Source organism: Lagopus leucura, unplaced genomic scaffold (assembly GCF_019238085.1).
Source record: "Lagopus leucura isolate 7727_CA_CO unplaced genomic scaffold, USGS_WTPT01 Super-Scaffold_100157, whole genome shotgun sequence".
NCBI classification, from domain to species: Eukaryota; Metazoa; Chordata; class Aves; order Galliformes; family Phasianidae; genus Lagopus; species Lagopus leucura.
The window spans coordinates 49,867,119-49,886,170 of NW_024962334.1; positions in this window are offsets into that span (position 1 = coordinate 49,867,119).

Here is a 19,052-nt window from a genome sequence, read left to right on the forward strand (position 1 = left end):
TAGTTTATTTTTACCACTGTAGGACTGTCACATCAGAGAGTGCAGGATATCCATGGACTAATTACTGTATTCTCCGAGTAGAGCAATAGTCACTGACAACACTCCATTTTTTAATCAGGGCTTTACACAATCTCAGGGGCTTTCTCTGTGAGAAATTCTTTATTTTTCCTACAATTCCTCTATTTTCTCACTTTTGAGCACTGTAGCAATACCTTTAAAAGTCAGAAAATGTCAACATTGTTCCCTCTGTTCACATCTCCTCTTGACAGCCAATTCCACAGCCTTCTAGTTTTGATTCTTTTCCTAATATTTGATGTAATGCCTCCCTGCTGTCTTGTAAACCCATAATGACAGGAGGGAATAACTGATGCTTTCCTCTTTGGTAACGTTTCTCTTAACCATTCTCAGTTAATCACTATCTCCCTTTGTCTCTGAAGCCACACGCCCAGTTCTTTAAATTTTCTCTCTGAAGTCTTGTTTGCAAATCTTCTTCATTCCAACAGCTTCCTCCGAGCTTTTTTTAAAAGTAATTTGTGGTATTTATGATACCTGTGATATTTTCTTCTTTTTTTTCTTTTTTTTTTTTTTAATTCTTTGGGTTTTTTTTCTCTATATCAGAGCCAGGAAAAAGCAGCTCTGTTGAGTCACTTACTCTGGAGATTCCTTTTGAATGCCTTGTCAAATGTTGTTCCTCCATTAGCACCTACTTGTGACCAGAAAGGCCACAACACTTCATGTGATGATGGCACAGACTAAGAAACAACTTGGAGCGTTTTACACATTATTTCAGAATGTAATCTCAGCTACAGCTCTGCCCAGGAGACACAGAGGAGTTCATGCAAGTGTTCAAGCTGTTCTGCACATCAGTACCTTCATTCCTATTGAGCTTTGAATCCGACTTGCTGAGGTGTCTCAATAACTATAAAGGAAATAAAGTAAGATACTTTTTTTGTTGTTTATTTTAATATTCCACAACAGCTCTGCCAGCAGGGATTTTGGTTATATTTTTAAGTCCTCCACGAAAGACCTGGCTGAAAAGATCATATCTGGGGAGGACCTGTATTTTCTGTCTTTCACTTGTGAGAATTTGTTTCATTTTGTCCCTAATGCATCTGAAGTGCTACCCAGCCATACCTTTAAATGTTGACTACAGCTGACTGGTGCCCGTTGCTTTTCTGCAGCTTCCTGCCCTCTCTGCTCACTGAAATCACCAATTTTGTAGAATGTTGGGGTTTCCAGGTCAATGAACTATCTAGAAATAATTTAACATCATCATCCAAAAGAAAGTGATTCTGCTATTATGTTCTTCTATCTGACCAGAAGTTTGCAGGAAGTTGGGCAGAAGGCATTGTCTTGATTTTGTGGCTTTCCGAGCTTTGTTCCTCAGAGAGACAAAAGGAGACAGTAGAGAATGACTGAACCCTACTATCGGGAATGGACAGCATGACCAACTGACCTCGGAAACAGCAAGTCATAAAATTTGTTGTTTGTTCTCTGATCAGATGGGGGAAGTGCAGTAATTTCCCTCTCTGATTCTCTTCTCGCTCTGTTAGGACATCCAAATACCAGCAAAACGGGGGGTTGGGGGGAGGGGACAGAAACCTGTACAGGAAGAAATAAACTGCAAGCAAAGCAGAGTTGTAACCTTATCGAAGAAGCCGTGTCGGAGGCAGGAAACCACTTATAACTCCAGTCTGCTGCTGGAAAGTCTGTGTTGTCAGCTGTAAGGCAGCACTTGTGGCAGCAACGATTCTCCTCTGGTGCGTTCCATGAGAATGAGCAAGGAAACTCAAGCTGCATCTTGTATGAGACACTGCAATGAGGTGCAGCAATCAGCATTAACGTGCAGGGAGGAACCTGGTTTAAGACCAAGAGTGGATCCTTGCACCTGGGATGGAATTAATGCATGCAGGTTGGGGAATTTGCTACTGGAGAGGAGCTCTGCAGAGGAAGACCTAAGGGGCTTGGCGGACAACAAGTTGACCATGAGTCAGTAGTGTCCAAGAAGACCAATGGGACTTGGGGTGTATTAAAAAGAGCATAGGCAGCAGGTCTAGGGAGGTGATCCTCTCTCTCTACTCTGCCCTGGTGAGGCCACATTTTGACTACTGTGTCCAGTTCTGGACTCTCAGTTCAAAAAAGACTGGGATCTCCCAGAAGGAGTCCAGTGGAGGGCCACAAAGATGATAAAGGGCCTGGAGCAACTCCCCAAATGAGGAAAGGCTGAGTGACCTGGATCTGTTCAGCCTGGAGAAAAGAAGACTGAAGGGAATCTGATCAATGTTTATAAATATGTAAAGGAAAGAGGGAGGCAAATGGATGAGGCTAGGCTCTTCTCCATGATGTGTAGCAATAGGGCAAGGAGTAATGGCCTAAAACTTGAACGTAGGAAGTTCCATACTAGCATGCAGAAGAACTTCTTTATGGTAAGGGTGACGGAGCACTGAAACAGACTGCTTAGAAAGGTGGTGGGGTCTCCTCCTATGGAGATATTTAAGATCCATACGGACACTGACCTGTGTGACCTACTGCTGGGTACCTGCATTAGCAGGGGTCTGGACTTGATGAGCTCTTGAGGTCCCTTCCAAACCTTGCAATTCTGTGATTATGTGACTGTGTGATTTAAGATTCAGTATGAGTAACAAACAGCATTTCACATGACTGCCAGTTGCAGTGAGATTTATTTCTTTGCCCTGAAGAATGCAATAAAACAAATATTTTCCCCCAACATGAGCAGAAATCAGTCTCCCCGACTGATTCACCATTTCTATTAATAAAACTCTATGTATCTCAATTCCTGGGAAGTTCCACACAGTGAAATAATTCTTGGTCTTGCTCCTACACAAGAACAGTAGTAACGAAACAGCCTGAAGTTTGGACGGGTGGAAGAGAGCAAGGTATCACAAACTGCTTGATTTGTGTGATGAACTGCACTTGAGTGTCCCCAGAGCTGCAGATTTCAGTGCTGACAGCATGCATCTCCCCATGGTTATTAGGTCACTCCATGCCTCTGATCACACATATCCACATGACGCTATGGAAACATTGAGCATCAGCAGAGAAGGAAGTTGTCTCTGCGTATCATAATTTGAAAGGTACATTTGGAAAACCTTCTAGATGAAGGTTCTGACTTTTGGGTTGGGTGTTTAGATGTGGGGTTTGTCTTTTTTTTTTTACTATTATTTTTTTCAGTACACGTATTATCAATTTAAACTTTGTGATCATTTTTTTTCCTAAGTGCTTTTTTCCTGTTACCATCACATGCGTTGGCCATACTCCCTTACAGACCTTTTTCCACTGACTTTGTGAGTAACATCTTTTGATTTTTCTTCAAGCCTATTTTCCACTTCTTATAGAATAAGAAATATTTGCAGTGTTTTTTGTTGTTGTTGTTGTTTATTTTTTTCTCTCTTTTGGAATCTCATCTAATTTGTGCAAAAATGTCAGAAAAGGTTTATCTTTCATCTGTTGCCCTGATAAACTACGCAAGTTACAGGAATGTGGTTTCACATCACCTCCTCGATAGAAATGGGTAAAAACAACTCCTACACCATATCACTGACCCTCCATTCTGCTCAAAGACATTTCCTATTCTTTAAATAAGCTGAGACAGTTTGAAATAGAAGCATTTCATAATGCTAGTGCCCTGTTGTGCCTCATAACCTCTGCTTCTTAGATTCGTATCATGAATTCAAGGTACTCTAATGAGTTTTGCAACGTCTATTTTCTCCACAGGGATACACTGAGAAACACTTTCCCCCTTTTCTCTGCTCTGACTGCACCAGTCAGTATTTTGTGATGTTTCAGCAATGGTTTTCAAGCAGAAGTGATCCTCAGACTTCACTTCATCATGCCAGGCTCCAGCCCACTGAGCAAAAGCTGCCAGTTCTCTTCAACTTTTCTGCAAGATCCAGCCTGGCAGAGGCATTTTCATCAGCTCTGAGTGTGAGACAGCTCATCCCTCACACCAATCTGATTCACACTAACAAGACATACATGGGCAACTGCCAGCAATAAATTTGCAGCCCTGCCAGTTTCCCAAGGATGTGTCGGTTTCTGCGTAGCTCTATGAATACCATCTCTCACATTTGAAAAGTTCAGAAGTTCGTTCCCCTTGAGCCAGGCCAAACGAAAGTCCTGCAACCAAAGATGAGACGTTGAGCAATAATTCTCAAAAGGGTAAAGAGGAACAGCTGTGAAGGAGAGAACAGAGCTGTTTATACAAAGTGGCTCATTGTAAACCTGCAGTGAGATCAGAGCAGTGCCAGCCTGGTGGTTAAAGGACACCAGCGAGCTGAGAGCTGCATTTAAAAAGAGCTAAACAGCATGAACTGTATCTTCATCTGCTCAAAAGCACTTATAACATTATGAAGAAGAATGGAAAAAGAAAGGAGTTTCAAAAGGCACAAAGAGGGCAGAAACACTTGGTCACAGTGGTATCAGAAACAAGTCGGGTATCTTATGCACTTAAATCAATATGTGTATTTGTGTTATATCATGCATATTGCTGTTTATGTCATGGCCATCCCTCTAGTTTGGGCAAGAAAATTACAGTGGCTTTGCTGCATCCTTCTTCAAAGTAATGTTTTATTTTTCCTTTTTCTTCTTTAATACTTCTTCTCAAGAAAAGTGTGGATACAGAGTTCAGCAAGTGACTTGTTGGGGTCTTTCAGATTCAGCCATTGCAAAGAGAAATCTTTTGTGTAATGAAGAGGAAAAAAATGTAGATAGAATAATTGAAATTAATTTAAAAAAGTTCTCAAGGCAATGATGCAAGGAAAGACAAAATTTCAGAACAATGTGACATCAGAGCATCCTTTTAAGGAGGTATGCATTGTGCTGTATCATGTAGATCTTGCTGAGACATCCCCCTGATCTTTGAAATGCAGTTTCTTAATACTGAAAAACCCCCAAATCACAGATCAGTGAGGACCATGTCTGAAAAACAGAGAGCTGTGGTTTGATCCTGCTGGCAGTTCAGCACCATGCAGCTGCTCGCTCACTCTTCCAATGTGGGACAGGTAAAAGTGGGAGAACTCGTGGGTTGGAGTAGAGATAGTAGAACAGAAGGAATCCATTTGCTACTTCCCATCAGCAGGCAGGTGTGCAGCCACTTCCAGGAGTGCAGAGATCAGCACGTGCAATGGTATCTTGGGAGAACAAATGTCATGGCTGCACGTGTTCCTTCTTCTTTCTTTGTTGCTGAGTGTGATGCCATGGGGCATCCTTTTCATCAGTCCAGCCCCCCAGCTCCTTAAACACCCCAAGCCTCTCCTTGACACAGCAACAACTGAAACATCAGTGTATTCTCACCACTGTATGCACTAAAAATCCAGAACACAGCACCACACAAGCCTCTATGAAAAAAATGAGCTCTATACTACCCAAAACCATGACACAGAGATTTATAATAAGCTATAAATATTGGCTCTAACATCATTCTGTCAATAAAATAGCAAGAATTATCTGAAAACAAAACCTCAGAGTATTTGCAAATCAGGAAGTAATCAAATGTCTGAACATCTTTCTGAGATCATGAAAAATCATATAAATAAATAAAAGATAAAATACTCAGGCAGAACTTTCTGCTGGTGTTCTAATTGCTGCATAAATGCAGGTAATTAAATTCCCCTGAATTTGAAATAGACAGAATCTCCAAGTCAGATGGAGGGAAGCAGAGGCAGTGACATATCACAGGTCAGGTTTGCAGGAGTATATGAATGAGTTAGGAGCAGAAGTCCCTGTAAAATGATGTTTAGATTTGAATTCCTTATTAAGTCAAATGTCTTTGAAAATCCCAGCTCAGGGAAAGAAAAATAAAACTTGGTTGTTTGTCTTCTATATCCTTGTTTAGGTGCATATTATGTTTTGACATGAGAGCACTCTGAAGCTCTCCATTCTCTGATTTCATTTACTACTTTTACATGGACACCAATTCCTTCTTCTCCAGTGAGCAAACACTGCATAATGTGATTTGCCTGAGACCAGAAATGGAATTGGTGACTGGGCCAGAAGCAAATTCCAGGGCCTTTCCTCCACTCCTATTTTCTAGACATTATCTCATTTTATTTGAAAACTACATGTTGCAAATTCACTGCTATCACAGCCTGCATTAAGCTTTAATATGGGATGACTTGGCTCCTGTTGTGATTAAATTGAACTCTTATCATAACCCAAATACAAGTTCTCGTGTGTTTTCCCAGAATACAACAATATTGGCTTAATACCAAGCTGGCACTCTGCACTCTAGATCTTGGCTAGGAAATGATATTTATAGATGTGTACACATGCAAGCACTCCTATATACACATGCACATACACGCTCATGCACGCACCATTACAAGCATCAGGATATGACAGTGGCAACAGGGACTGGGAGATCTCCAGGAGACCCATGGAAGCTGCAGATTTATTTGAGATGTAAAAAGAAGCATTCATCCAGTTTGAAATATTTAAACACCGGTCCCTTCTCTTAGTGGTTGTGAGGCAGCTCCCGGCATTCGGAGGCTGGCATTGAGTCCGTGAAAGATGGTTGCTCAAAATCCTTAAATACACTTTAGAAAATGATTGATTTTGCTTTTATTTGTTTACAGCCCTGCGTGTACCCAAGACCCCCATTCCTCCTCCCCTGGCAATGTTTATTAAAGTCAGGCAGCCCTGCTTTCCAGTGCTTTTGGAAATAAGGGTGGAGAAACTGCACTGAACATCCCATCTCTTTGACTACTCTGGCAAATCTCTCCTTGTTCTTTTCATTTTTTTTAAGGAATGGAGTCTTTCAGACTGATTAGTAACATGTTGTGTCTCAGGGAGCCAAAGGGACAACAGAGGTGCTTTGTGCAGACCCAGACTGGCTGCCCTTCATGCACAAGGCCGAGCCCGGGGACAAGGGTCTAACGTAGAAATGCACTTGGATGGCACTGAAAGTGGTCTGTGGGGCCATCACGGGGTCTCTGCTCCTTTTTGGAGCCAGTCTAGGGGGAGGGAGGAGGGAAATCTCCATCCCAAGGCTGTCCCTGCCATGCTGAGAGCCTTCAGAATCAGCCTTTGGCCTTGGGAGAAGCTGGGGAGGGGAAGGACAGCTGCAGGGAGAAGCCTCACTGTGTTCAACGCATTTAGGCTGACATCCTGCCAATTTACCTTCGCTTTGGCAAACCCTATTTTATCTTATACTTCCCAAGGTCTCCAGGCTGCATTTTGCTTGCCTTCAAAGGGCATTTCTCCTGAGTCACAATGTGCTTTGTTCATCCCTCTTCCCCAAACATTGGAAAGGATGCTTTACAAGAAGCACCCAAAGGGGCTAAATGTAATAAACCGTCCCGATACAAGAAAGCAAAAGAGGGCTCTGACACACAGCAGTTGTGAAGGCTGAATACAAAATGCATTTTCCACTACAGTGAGCCTTTGCTTGGCAGAGCCTTTAATGAAATGACTTATCTGTGTGGGCAGCAATGCTTCCCTTTTGGGCTCATTCTTCCAGCCTCCTTCTCCCACCTCAGCCATTGTCAGCCTTCCAGTCACAGCTGCACTGTAGTCTAGTAGTCGTCATTTCTTTTGGCCCCATTTCAAACCACGACTGTGTTTTTAAGTTATCTGACAAATCTCTAGCAGGTTCACAAGGCCCTGAAATGACTTAATCCGTGGAGGAAAGGCTGCAGGTTGCATTTGCTGGAATAAATACTGGTTTTAGGTTTCCTGCCCTTCACTTAACTCAGATGAGGAGGTGTGTTCCCCTGTGCCATAACGCCGGTGAACAAGAGACTGGATCATGTATGGTGTGAATACACTGAATCATGTAAGGTGTGAGTTTCTGCTGTGCACATTTGCATTGGTAGTGATCTACAAAGGACTTACAGGCTTCAGGTCCTACCCTGAAAGACTGGGCCAGTGGTTTTCTCTTTGCATTTGTTTCACCAAAATGTTCAGTAGACCTCCAGCAGCAAAGAGATTGTTCATATGTGCTTAATTGCGGTGATTTCATCAAATCTTTGTTATTAGCTGGACAAGATGTGAGCTTTGCCATCAGTACCTAAGTTTGTGCTTTGTCACCATTTGCTTAGCAAACCAAGATTCGTAGGCACTTTTATTTCAAATGAGGTAGATGGATATAAACAAGGAATTAAACACAATATCCAAGTGTTTTCAGCCAGCTGTGAGGCAGTAATTACTACAGTGTGCTATGGAAATATGCCATGTAAACATTAAGAAGGAAAAACAGGTATACAAAATGCTTTGTGACAACTTTTTCAATTTTGATATATTTGGGGAAAAATGCTCTCTTTGAGACAGAAGAAGATATAAAGAAATTCAAGACAGTTAGCATAATAGAAACAAAAGAAAGGCTCCATCAAATTAGACCCAGGTCAAAGCTGTACTTCTGGGAAGTCAGCTGATGTTTTCAGGGGGAAAAATGCAAGGAGAGGTTGATTCAGAATAAATAAATGCATAACTCCATCAAAAAGTGGCTACAGCAAATCAGAACCCAGACATCAGATACACCTATTTGCATGTGTCTCATGTGATTTCTGGAACACATTAAAAGTCAACAGATGAAATTTGTAAACTTTTGGTTACTTGTCTCCTGTCTCCAAAGAGGGATATACATACATCCTCCTCCCATTCAGTCATCTCTTACTACTCTTTAGCCTGTTTCTTACACCTGAATTAATTATATAGCACTTGTATTTCAGGAAGGATGTAGAAGGGGAATTTCTCTCACAGAAATGTCCATATTAGAGCACACCATGACCTCAGGGCCCTAAGACATCAGCAAGGCAAAACATAAGGTGAAAACATATTCCCTTTGTATGGCAGCAACTTGTGTGCCTCAAAGGAAGGCATATGCTCTCTGTGCCAGCCTAACAATGACAGAGTAATTGCATTGCTTTCCATCTTCATTACCCCCAGATTACGGTCTCTCACATTTTAATGAAAGACTGGATGTTGTGTTGAGGAACATGGTTTAGTGGGAGCTATTGGTAATGGGTGAACGGTTGGACTGGATGAGCTTTTAGGTCTTTTCCAACCTTGGTGATTCTATGATTCTATGATTATAGATTTGGATTCTATGATTAATAGAATCCAAAATCCTCAGTCTTTTTGGTTAAGTCCAACCTTTCACTCCCCAATGATTCCTCAGTCTCCAGTATTGTTTCTTGGAACACCAGAGAAGGTGATTAGTGAGAACCTGAAGTGAGGAACATGGGGGTACATTATATCTGTCAAATGAAGAAACATTAGAAGAAAGAACTTGGGAAAAAGGGGTAAACATTTCTGTATAACTCTAAAAGATAGGTTGTTAACAAAATGCTTAGAAATTATCTTAATCAGGCAACTCCATAGAGGCCCAAGTCTTGCCAAGTACTGACCATCCTTATCCCTCCCTTCACTTTCTACTCCAGTGTTTAGCTAGTACATTTTACCTACTGCTAGGTGTCTCACTTCTACAGTTTGGGCTTTAATCCAGCTCCATGCTCTAATCCTTTGCCAGGTAGGGGTATGCTGGAATAACTGGATCAGTGGCAATCTGAGAGAACAAAAAGTAGAGAGAGAGGTAAGAGTTCAGGTTCATAAAATGATGGATAAAGGATGGAGTAAGTTCAGAGAATAGTGAGCGTGCCAGGGAGATACGACATCCCGAAAAATAGAAGGTGCCAGAAGCCGTGTGGAAAGGATGGAATCTGAGCAGCCTAGTTCCTGTTTGTGAGGAATGCTGATGGATGAGGAACATCTGTCATGAAAGGCAAAGAAGAAAAATACTACAGAACAAATGATAGCTGAGAGAACAAATTGCTGTAAATGCAGTGGCAAAGCTGTGAAAGCTTCCATCAGAGCTTAGCAAAAGTGCTGATCCAACAATATATTGCAGTATAAAGCATAGGTAAGCAATTTGTATTGAGATAAATGCTAAAGGAAAAGACTTGTAACCAAAGACGACAGAAATGTTATGCGGTGCAGAGAAAAGAAGAGATGCAAAAGAGATACACTGACCATGTTATATTTGACCATGGATGTTCTCTTAGAGCAGCAAACTCAGTCACATCTCTGGTCAGCTCAGCAGAAGGGGAAAAGCAGGGCAAGCTTTCTAAGAGTGCATGAAAAGAATCAGAGAACGATTCCCACTGTGGCTCATTTTTCTACCTCCATTTCAACCACACTTTGTCCTGCTTGTTTCCACAGTGCAGGGCCGGCCTCAAAATCTTCCACAAGATTTGCAGTGTGCAAGCCAGACAGCTGCAGTGATCCTGCCATCTGCTTCTATTTTTAATATCCCAGGTTGCAAGCAGTTTTATTTAGCCACCACTCTCCTGGGGATTGCCTTAAACAGTGCAGTACAAAGCAGCAAGAGGCCCTCTGTTAGCATCCCTGGGATCCTGTGGTATTACAGGGCATCAGAAAAGGAGGCAGGACTGATCTCGTGCAGTTGAGGGTGTTTAATGCAAGGTCCATTCTTAGGAAATATTAACTCTGGAGGAACTGATCGGAGTCATGCTTCACTGCATAGGCATCAAGCTGCAGTTATATCAACTCAGTGAAGTACCAGCTGAATCTGGGGCAGAAAAATACAGGGGAAAAAATGTTGAGTTTTTTTTAAATGATTTTTTTTTTTTTTTTTTGAGTGCCACCTTTAAAAAACAATTTATTGGATTTAGTGGTCTAATAGGAACATTGTTTTATGTACCTAGGTTCAAGCCTGGCAGGCTGCTGTTTCCTCTTACATCTCTGTCAGAGTAGGATTGGTCTGCCAGCATTCCCAGGGAATGGTCCAGTTCTGCCTTTGATGCCTTGTCCTAAGTATCACGAAACACCAAGATCTTAACAGAACAGTCAGTTTGCACCAGCCAAAGGGACAGATTCATCAGATGATAGCATAGTAAAATGACAGTGTTCTCCTCGTTTTCTGTTATGGTGTAGTCATAGAATGGCAGCATCATCTGGGTTAGAAAAGACCTTCAAGATCATCAGTGTCAGCCATCACCCTGATCTACAAACTCCCATCACTAAACCATGTCCCTTGATGCCACAAAGTCTCTTTTTAACCTACATGTGATAGGGAGCTAGTTGATACCACTGAATAGAAAATCTTTTCTCAGATCGGTTTTCTTATCAAGACTGCACTGAATACATTTTAAGTGCTTTAAATTCAACATGACAAGGAATAATGTTTTATTTGTGGTTATTATTTGCTCTTGGGGTGATAAACCGACCTGTAAGTTCAAAACTGGAGTGCAACAACCAGTTTCAAACATCGTAAATATTCTTACTTCTGCTGAAATTCTTATTTTTATTTTTTATTTAAAACTTAGGTCGTGCATTGGTGTTCTTTTTCCCTGTGTATGAATAGGCACATGCAGGTGAGACAGGAATCTGAGCTCCTGTTAGTTAAACAAGACCTCTCCAATAACATCCACGAAGTCTCTGGTTAATTCAGCTAACCCTAATTTTGTCATCAGAAGAGCTCTTCATGTTTTGCTGGCTGATTTCAGTAGAACTCCAATACATTTCTTGGGAGCTTAGAAAATCACATGTGAACTAAGCTGATGTGACTTGGCCTGTGACTCAGAACACATCTCTGTAATAATGGAATTGCATTCCATTTCAAATATCAAAAATGCATAAATAATGCTAATCTGTTTTGAAACATTTGCAGAATACAGTGTGAAAATAAGTTTACCACACCCTCAAACCACAACATTTAAACCATTAAGACATATCTGTCCAAGTCATGCCTATATATACAGAACCAACTGCAATCTGAGACTCCATCAGAATTCACCCAAGAACTGTGTTGAATCTTTCCTAGAATAGCAGGACTTTGAAAAGTGTGTTCCACACAGACTTATTAGTAATTTTATATAACTCTGGCCTGTATATACGGTTTTACATATGTATGGCCACATGCATTAAAGTTTGTACACCTACATGTACACCATTTTTACCAAGTCACATGGAAGCCTGTGAGTCTAGTTTGTCATACACTAGTCTGAGAATCTAGTTTGGCACAGTGTGCCTACAACAGAGTGTGATCCCATGGTGTTTCCTGTGCCTCAGCTATCACTCATCTTAGGCTTTTCCAGTTAACAAAATCTACAGACATCGCAGCTCTTGCATTTCTATTCCATTTTCTTTATGCATGCAAAACATACAACTGAATTTATTCAGCTATGCTGATAGAATTAGGCACCATTTAAATCACTTTCTCTGATTCACGTTTGGAAAAGAAGTGCTTAGTGAAACTCCATAGTTTTCTAAGGCCATTATTAAAAATTAACAATGTTTTCAATGTTTGAATGGGCTCAGGAAACAGCTATTATTTATAGAGAAGCTAAAGTCAAGGCTTCATAACAGTATTGGACTAAACTGATTAATTGGACAAACAATCCCTTAAGGAAAGAAAGAGGCTATTGTGCATACAATGCAAAACCAAACATAATAATTAACCACTCTGAACACTTTGACAGAAGGTCAGATGCAATAGAAGAATTACCAAAGTGCTTGAAAAGCAATGTGAAAATCCTCGTGTGACGAGGGAAAGTACTTGAAAGTAGACATAAACAGAACTCTAATATGTAAGTCTGAAAGTGCCTAAATCGTTCACTCAAAGCAGAAGCTGACTTATGGTCCTTCAAAGTCTGAAGTTTAAGTTCCAACAGCTTCACACATTCACTCTTGCCAAAGCTGGTGGCGGCCAGAAATCAATTGAAAAGTCCTTTGAAAATAAACATTCCCAGCTTGCATTTCATCCATGTCCATTCCTGGAGGTGTTCAAGGCCAGGTTAACGGGGCTCTAAGCAACTGATCTGGTGCCTGATTTAGTGATTGCCAGCCCTGTCCTTGGCAGAGAGTTGAAACTAGATATCTTTGAGGTCCCTTCCAACCCAACCATTCTATGATTCTATGATTCTATGAGTCTATGATTGATTCTACGATATCATGATGATTAAGACTTAACAATGCTGCCAATTACGTAACTTGATTTTAGCTTTCTTAAAGCTAATTCATACATACCCACTGTGCAGGGATAAGTTACAACTGAAAGCAAATCATTCTGTACTAAAAGTGTCACCAAGGAATACTCATTTATCTCACTATGTATTTGCAATAGTAAATAAAATTGCCCAGTGCTTGTTTGCTGTGCCAAGAACAAGGTATACCACACATTTGCAACCATACAACTAAACTCTTCACTTCCAGCCCAAGGTTTCTTTATTCAAACTGCACATGTAGAACAACCTATGCTACCTCCTAGCCTGTACTATATGAAACAGCCAACTTCTACCTGATAGTAATTAAAAGGGTCTTAACAGTACCAAGACAATGATGGAAAACAAGTCCTGGTCTTTGTCTATTAGCGTAGATGCAGCCTAAAAGAACAGTGGTAGATCTCTAGGGGCAAGGGACAGTTTAGAGCAGTCATCAGTTGGAAAAAAATATATACTGCTGATAGGCAGTGTTTCAGAGAACTCCATATATGGCTTCCTAATTCATTTATTTATGAATTGTACCCTTATTTCTATTTTACCAGTTTTATATTTTGTATTTTTTATATTTTGTATTTTATCAATTGAACAATTAATGACAGGTCCCTTGAGGAGGACTAGTTCAGATGCAGTCATACACACTGGGGATGTCTTCATGTAGGCAAACAGAACATCCAAGTGTGTAGAAATCTTTATTAACTCTAATTTTGAGATTTCTTCTCCTGTATATAAAAAAACTTGTTCCTATTGCATATATAAAATATATGTGTGAGTTCCTTGCAATGGCATTTAGACTTCCTTTAGGGAATTTGTTGCAGTCTTCTAGCTATTGTAACCCAACACGTCTTTGTTTCAGTCAATCAACATTTCTGCTCTAACAGAGACTTTACACAATACTGAGATAGATTTTTAAGCACATAAAAATTCACCACATTCAGAGACTACCAAGCTGACTCCTTTTATCTATGAATTCTTTGAGAAGAGTGTTCTGTATCAGAAGAGAAATAGTGGATCTTGTCAAACTGGACTTCCATTATTCTTATTAATTACTTTCTATTGTGTTATTGCATCTCATCAGTAGTGTATCTCAGCTCTTCACAGTTGATACTACTGACATCAGACTTTTGTGCAGAAAGTTAATGTTTGATTTTATGAACAGGGACACAAAGGCCAAGGAAGAGAAAATAACACACGTTGCCTTCAGCACTGCAGCAGATATGATAGAGTTCTTCTAAGCAGCTAATCAGGACCCTTGCAGAAAACCATCACTGATTCATGGGAATCACCACTGGGATTCATGTTCTGGTATGGTGGGGTTTTTCTCTTTTTTTTTCATTAAGAAACAGCTTAGATAAAAAGACTTTCTTAGATAGAAAGCACTATCTTTGCCTAACATCCCAAATAGCCCATGGCAAGAATTTTCTTGACATTCACAAGGGTAGGTGAGATTTTTGGATTTTTTTTTCAAGTAATGAATTACAAGTTTTACATTCCATACAGTCTTCTACTTAAAAGCCATGTAAATTGAAACGTGAACCCAGATTCATAAACCATTCCCTCTATATCAGGCAAAGGCTTGTGCAAAAAGATGTAAATCTTGGCAATGACAAGGAGTGAAAGAATACTTTAACATGAAGTCAAAATACTCACCTATGGCAAATAAATCTTAGTGTGTCAGTTCATGTCTCCTTCATTAATAATGAATGTAAAGGATGACTTCTTGAAGTGCACTTTGAAATTTAACAGGAATGGACTAACACAGATGTGCAAGGAAGAAGATCTCTAAAACCACACTTCTGGGTAAAGAATGCTTCTGGTATGACATTGCAGGCTTCCCCACCAGCAGCATGTGTCTTAGGGCTGTTTGGGCACAAGGGTAACATGTCAGCCTGAAATACTGGAGATCAGAGCCTTGCACATTACAGTGGTGCCTCAGATTCACTGCTATGCCTGGCTAATGAGCAACCAGAATTGAGATCAAATCTCTTACAGCAAACGCAAAGCACTGGTGTCTGCTCCCCAGTGTCACAAAAGACATTGTAAGCTGCCCTAACCATTCAAAATTCAAAAGCCATATTTAGAATGTGATTTAGCTCCTCTTTCACTCCTCAAACAATGATTAGAGGTTTGGGAGTAAATCGTGTCTGGCTCCAAAACAGAAGAGTCACAAGTGACCTTTCTTCTCACTTTACATCAGTAAGATATAAAATCAGGCAGGCCCAACACTTCCCCTCTTCTCTTTAATTCGTGCTTGGTTCTTTTTATTGAGTAATAATATAAAATGTTGAAGAAAGAAAAACGTTGAGGATCCCCAAAGGAAAGCAAATGCCTACTACAGCTTGTTATTTTTACAGCCACAGCTGCCTTTATGCCAGACTGCAACCTGCAAGTGCTCCATTTACTTTTCAGGGAAGAAAAAAATGATGACCGCTTCCAGCAATAGCCACTTTTTGCCAAGAGCTGTTGTTTGACTCCCAGGCTTCCAGAAAACATTGTTCTGTTTGTATTCAATGGCAGAAAAAAAAAAAAAAAAAAAAAAAAAAGAAAAAAAAAAGAAAGAATGAATAAGTGGTCCCTTGATGTTTTTGTCTCAGAGAAAGGAACACCCTTTAGAAAAAGGGAACTTATCACAAGACAAATGGAGAAGTGTTCAGGTGGAGAGACCACCTCTAATGGTGAGTAGTCCTCAGGATGTTGAAAATGAAGTGTAGGAAAAGAAGCAAAAGAGGAAAGAACCTTATAGAAACAATACAAAACCAGGCAAATATTATCATTAAATTTATCATTTTTTTCACAGGCTTCTAAGCTGCTGCCCTAAGACAAGAATAGAAACAGAAAGGAGGAAATGGCACAATGAGGGCAATTCCTGGTAAACTGTAGAGCATGACAAATCAGGAAGTTCAGGAGATCATAAAAAGGGGAGTGGGTTGAGTTTCTAGGGTTCTTTTCTTAACCAAAATCTGTAAGTCTATTAGCAGAAGTATTGAAAAGATTGAAAACCTTTCATTGAAACAGTCGTGGCTTAAGGGCAGTAGGGCGTACACTTCAAGCGGGGGGAAAATGAATACCTTTGAATACTAATAAAATCCACAGATCAGTTGCCTTTTCTGCAGTGTTTCTTCCCTCCATGCTTTCTTCATTGCTGTGTTCATTTTGTGTTCTATCTTTTTATTTTGAGATACAACAGTTATCAAAGGATTACAAGCAACAGGGTTGAGGTCATCTATTAACAGTTTTGAAGCGTTTTCATATAGAGAACTGTATAAGGGTTACATCATGGTTATATTCTAGCATATTCTGGTTTATTCTCTTCTATGTACACACTGTTTTTCTTCACTGCCATAGAACTAACAAGATTTCCAACAGTATTTTATGGTCAGTGACTTCTGTGTGTCAATTCACATACTATTTATTTTTCTTCTCCTTTAGAATGGAGGAGAAATATGCACAATATAAATTTTTCATATCAATTCATCAATTCATATATGAATACTTGTTCAGTTGGCAGAGTGCTGTTTTGTGCCAATATGTGTGTTTTTGGAAGATGCATATTTTGTAAGATGTCTCTATCAGAGGAGACAATGTGAAGAGGATAGTGGGATCATATGTTTGGACATAAGTTATTTAGGTTCCATCTGAAATTCAGAATCCATCCATGTGCTATAAAAATGGATCTTGTTGCAAAGAAAACTAATCAATATAGTGTTAGAGCTGAATTCAGTGTGATCATATTAATTTGATGTGCTGACTATTTGCAAAGAACGGATATAATAGGCAACTGAACATTTTAAAGACCAAGACTGAGGTCATTAAAGTGATTCAGTATTCTAGACAAAGTTGGTGTGAAAAATAGGACAGATTTAATATAGTCTTTCTTTTTGAGCTTAAGTGAGTGTAGAAGGTCCTTGTTAATACATAGAGGCTTCCTAGCATTCTTGCCTGCCTTCATTTTTCTCAAGATGTGCTGCTTCTGGCCTTGGTGGAGATGGTCCTTGAATACTGACCAGCTTTCTTGGGCCTCTCTTCCCTCCATGGCTTTCTCCCATATCACCCTGCCAAGCAGCTCCCTGAAGAGTTCAAAGTCTGCTCTCCTGAAGTCTAGAATAGCAAGCTTGCTGCACACCCTCTTTGATACCATAAGAATTTTGAACTCCATCATTTAGCAGTAACTACAGCCAAGACTACCCTTGAGCTTCACATTACTCACCAGCCTGTCCTTGTCAGTAAGAACAAGGTCCAGCATAGCACCTTTTTCATGGGTTCCTCTACTACTTGGAAGAGGAGGTTATCATCAACACATTCCAGGAGCCTCTTCGATATCAGGTGCACTGCTGTATTCTCTCCAGCAGGTATTGGGATGGCTGAAGTCTCCCATGAGGATCATGTTTTGTTCCTATCTGTTTATAGAGAGCTTCATCCACTTGGTCTTCCTGATCAGGTGGCCTGTAGCAAACCCCCACTATGACATCTCCTTACCCTGCATTGCCTTTAACTCTAACCTATAAATTCTCTGTCAGTTCATAGTTTATCCCCAGGTGGAGCTCCATGGACTCTAAGTAGTCATTGGTGTAGAGGGCAACATTCCCTCCCCTTCTCTCCTGTCTGTCTTTCCTAAGGAGTTTATACCTATCTATATTGAGTTGTGAGAGCCATCCCGCCACATCTCAGTGATTCCAATCATAGCCCTATACACACATATGCCTGCAAATTCTCCTGCTTGTTCCCCATGCTCTGTGCATTGACGTACAGGCTCTTGAGTTAGGCTCCCATGGAGGCTGATTCACCAATTACCATTCCCTTTCCCTCTACCATAGGAGCTGTCTTACTGGCCTGTGATCCTACTTCAGGCCCAGGACATCCATTTCCACCATCAGCCTCAAAGTGTAATGATTTGAGGATCCCCACCCCCAGCACATGTTCACGGTATTTCCAGTTGCTGATATTCCACTGAATTCTTGCTAGTTGGAATCTCCCAGAGCTGGAGTAGTCCTGGTTAAGTATGTCATTTCAATGACAGTCAGCTGGAAGGTAGATACCATGTGAATAACAGATTATTGCTCATAGTTCAGAAAGGAACAACTTTTCTTAGGCAATTGGTGATGACTGGAAACACTGTTCAGGTTCTTCTATAATAGGAGTATAGGGCCAGTAAGAATTCAGAAGTACTCTCCAGAGATGAGTTCACTTTGTCAATTGTACAACCAGCTAAAGGAACTCCAGGTAGGTAACTAGCTCCATTAATTGCTTTTACCTGCCCATCTTTCCTATAGATGGCTAATACAGGATACAGAAGAATGGAATGACCAATGGCAAGGATCTATGATTACAGTGAATCATCTAATTATCAGAGGCTTGATTTTACAACTTAGGTTTGGAGAGCATATACAAAGATGCATTTGTCCCCAAGAGTAATTCTGAGCAAAGCCATTTTTATCACATAAGACAAAATATATGCTAAAAAATAGATATATAAAAAGGTCTTTTCAAGGACATCAGGCTTCAGTAAAACAAAACTCTACTGTTCTTGACACAGATGTTTTCTAGAGCCCAGACTTCAACTGAATCATAACAGCTGTATTCTTAATGGGATCTTATTGTGTGACTCTTGGCACGTTCCAACTTCAGCTGGGTAAATGGAGAGAGAACACTGAAACACTATGAGAAACTCCTCATTGGTATTATTGTGTTATTTTAAATTTTAAAAACATTAAGCTGTGAATTGTGACTGGTGCAGCTGGTGGATATGGAAAGACAATGGAAGCTTCCTGGCTTATTGGTTGTCATTATGTTATGTTTCAATCGCCTTTCTTTCCTTGCATGTGTTAAAAGCCTATAGAGAGTCAAGCAATGTAAAATCTAAAATTAAATTGCCACAGCTACAATGGGAAGGTAGAGCATGTATTCACTTCTAAAGATAGATGACTAAACTTAGGATCCATATCTCCTTAGATTGTCTATAGAATCAATGGATTGGCAAGAGTACATGCAGGTACGAATTCAAAACAGTTTGCTTATGCTTCTTCTAAACAACCTTGTGTTGGTGCATGCAAAAAAAAAACAGATTGTCAGCAGTAT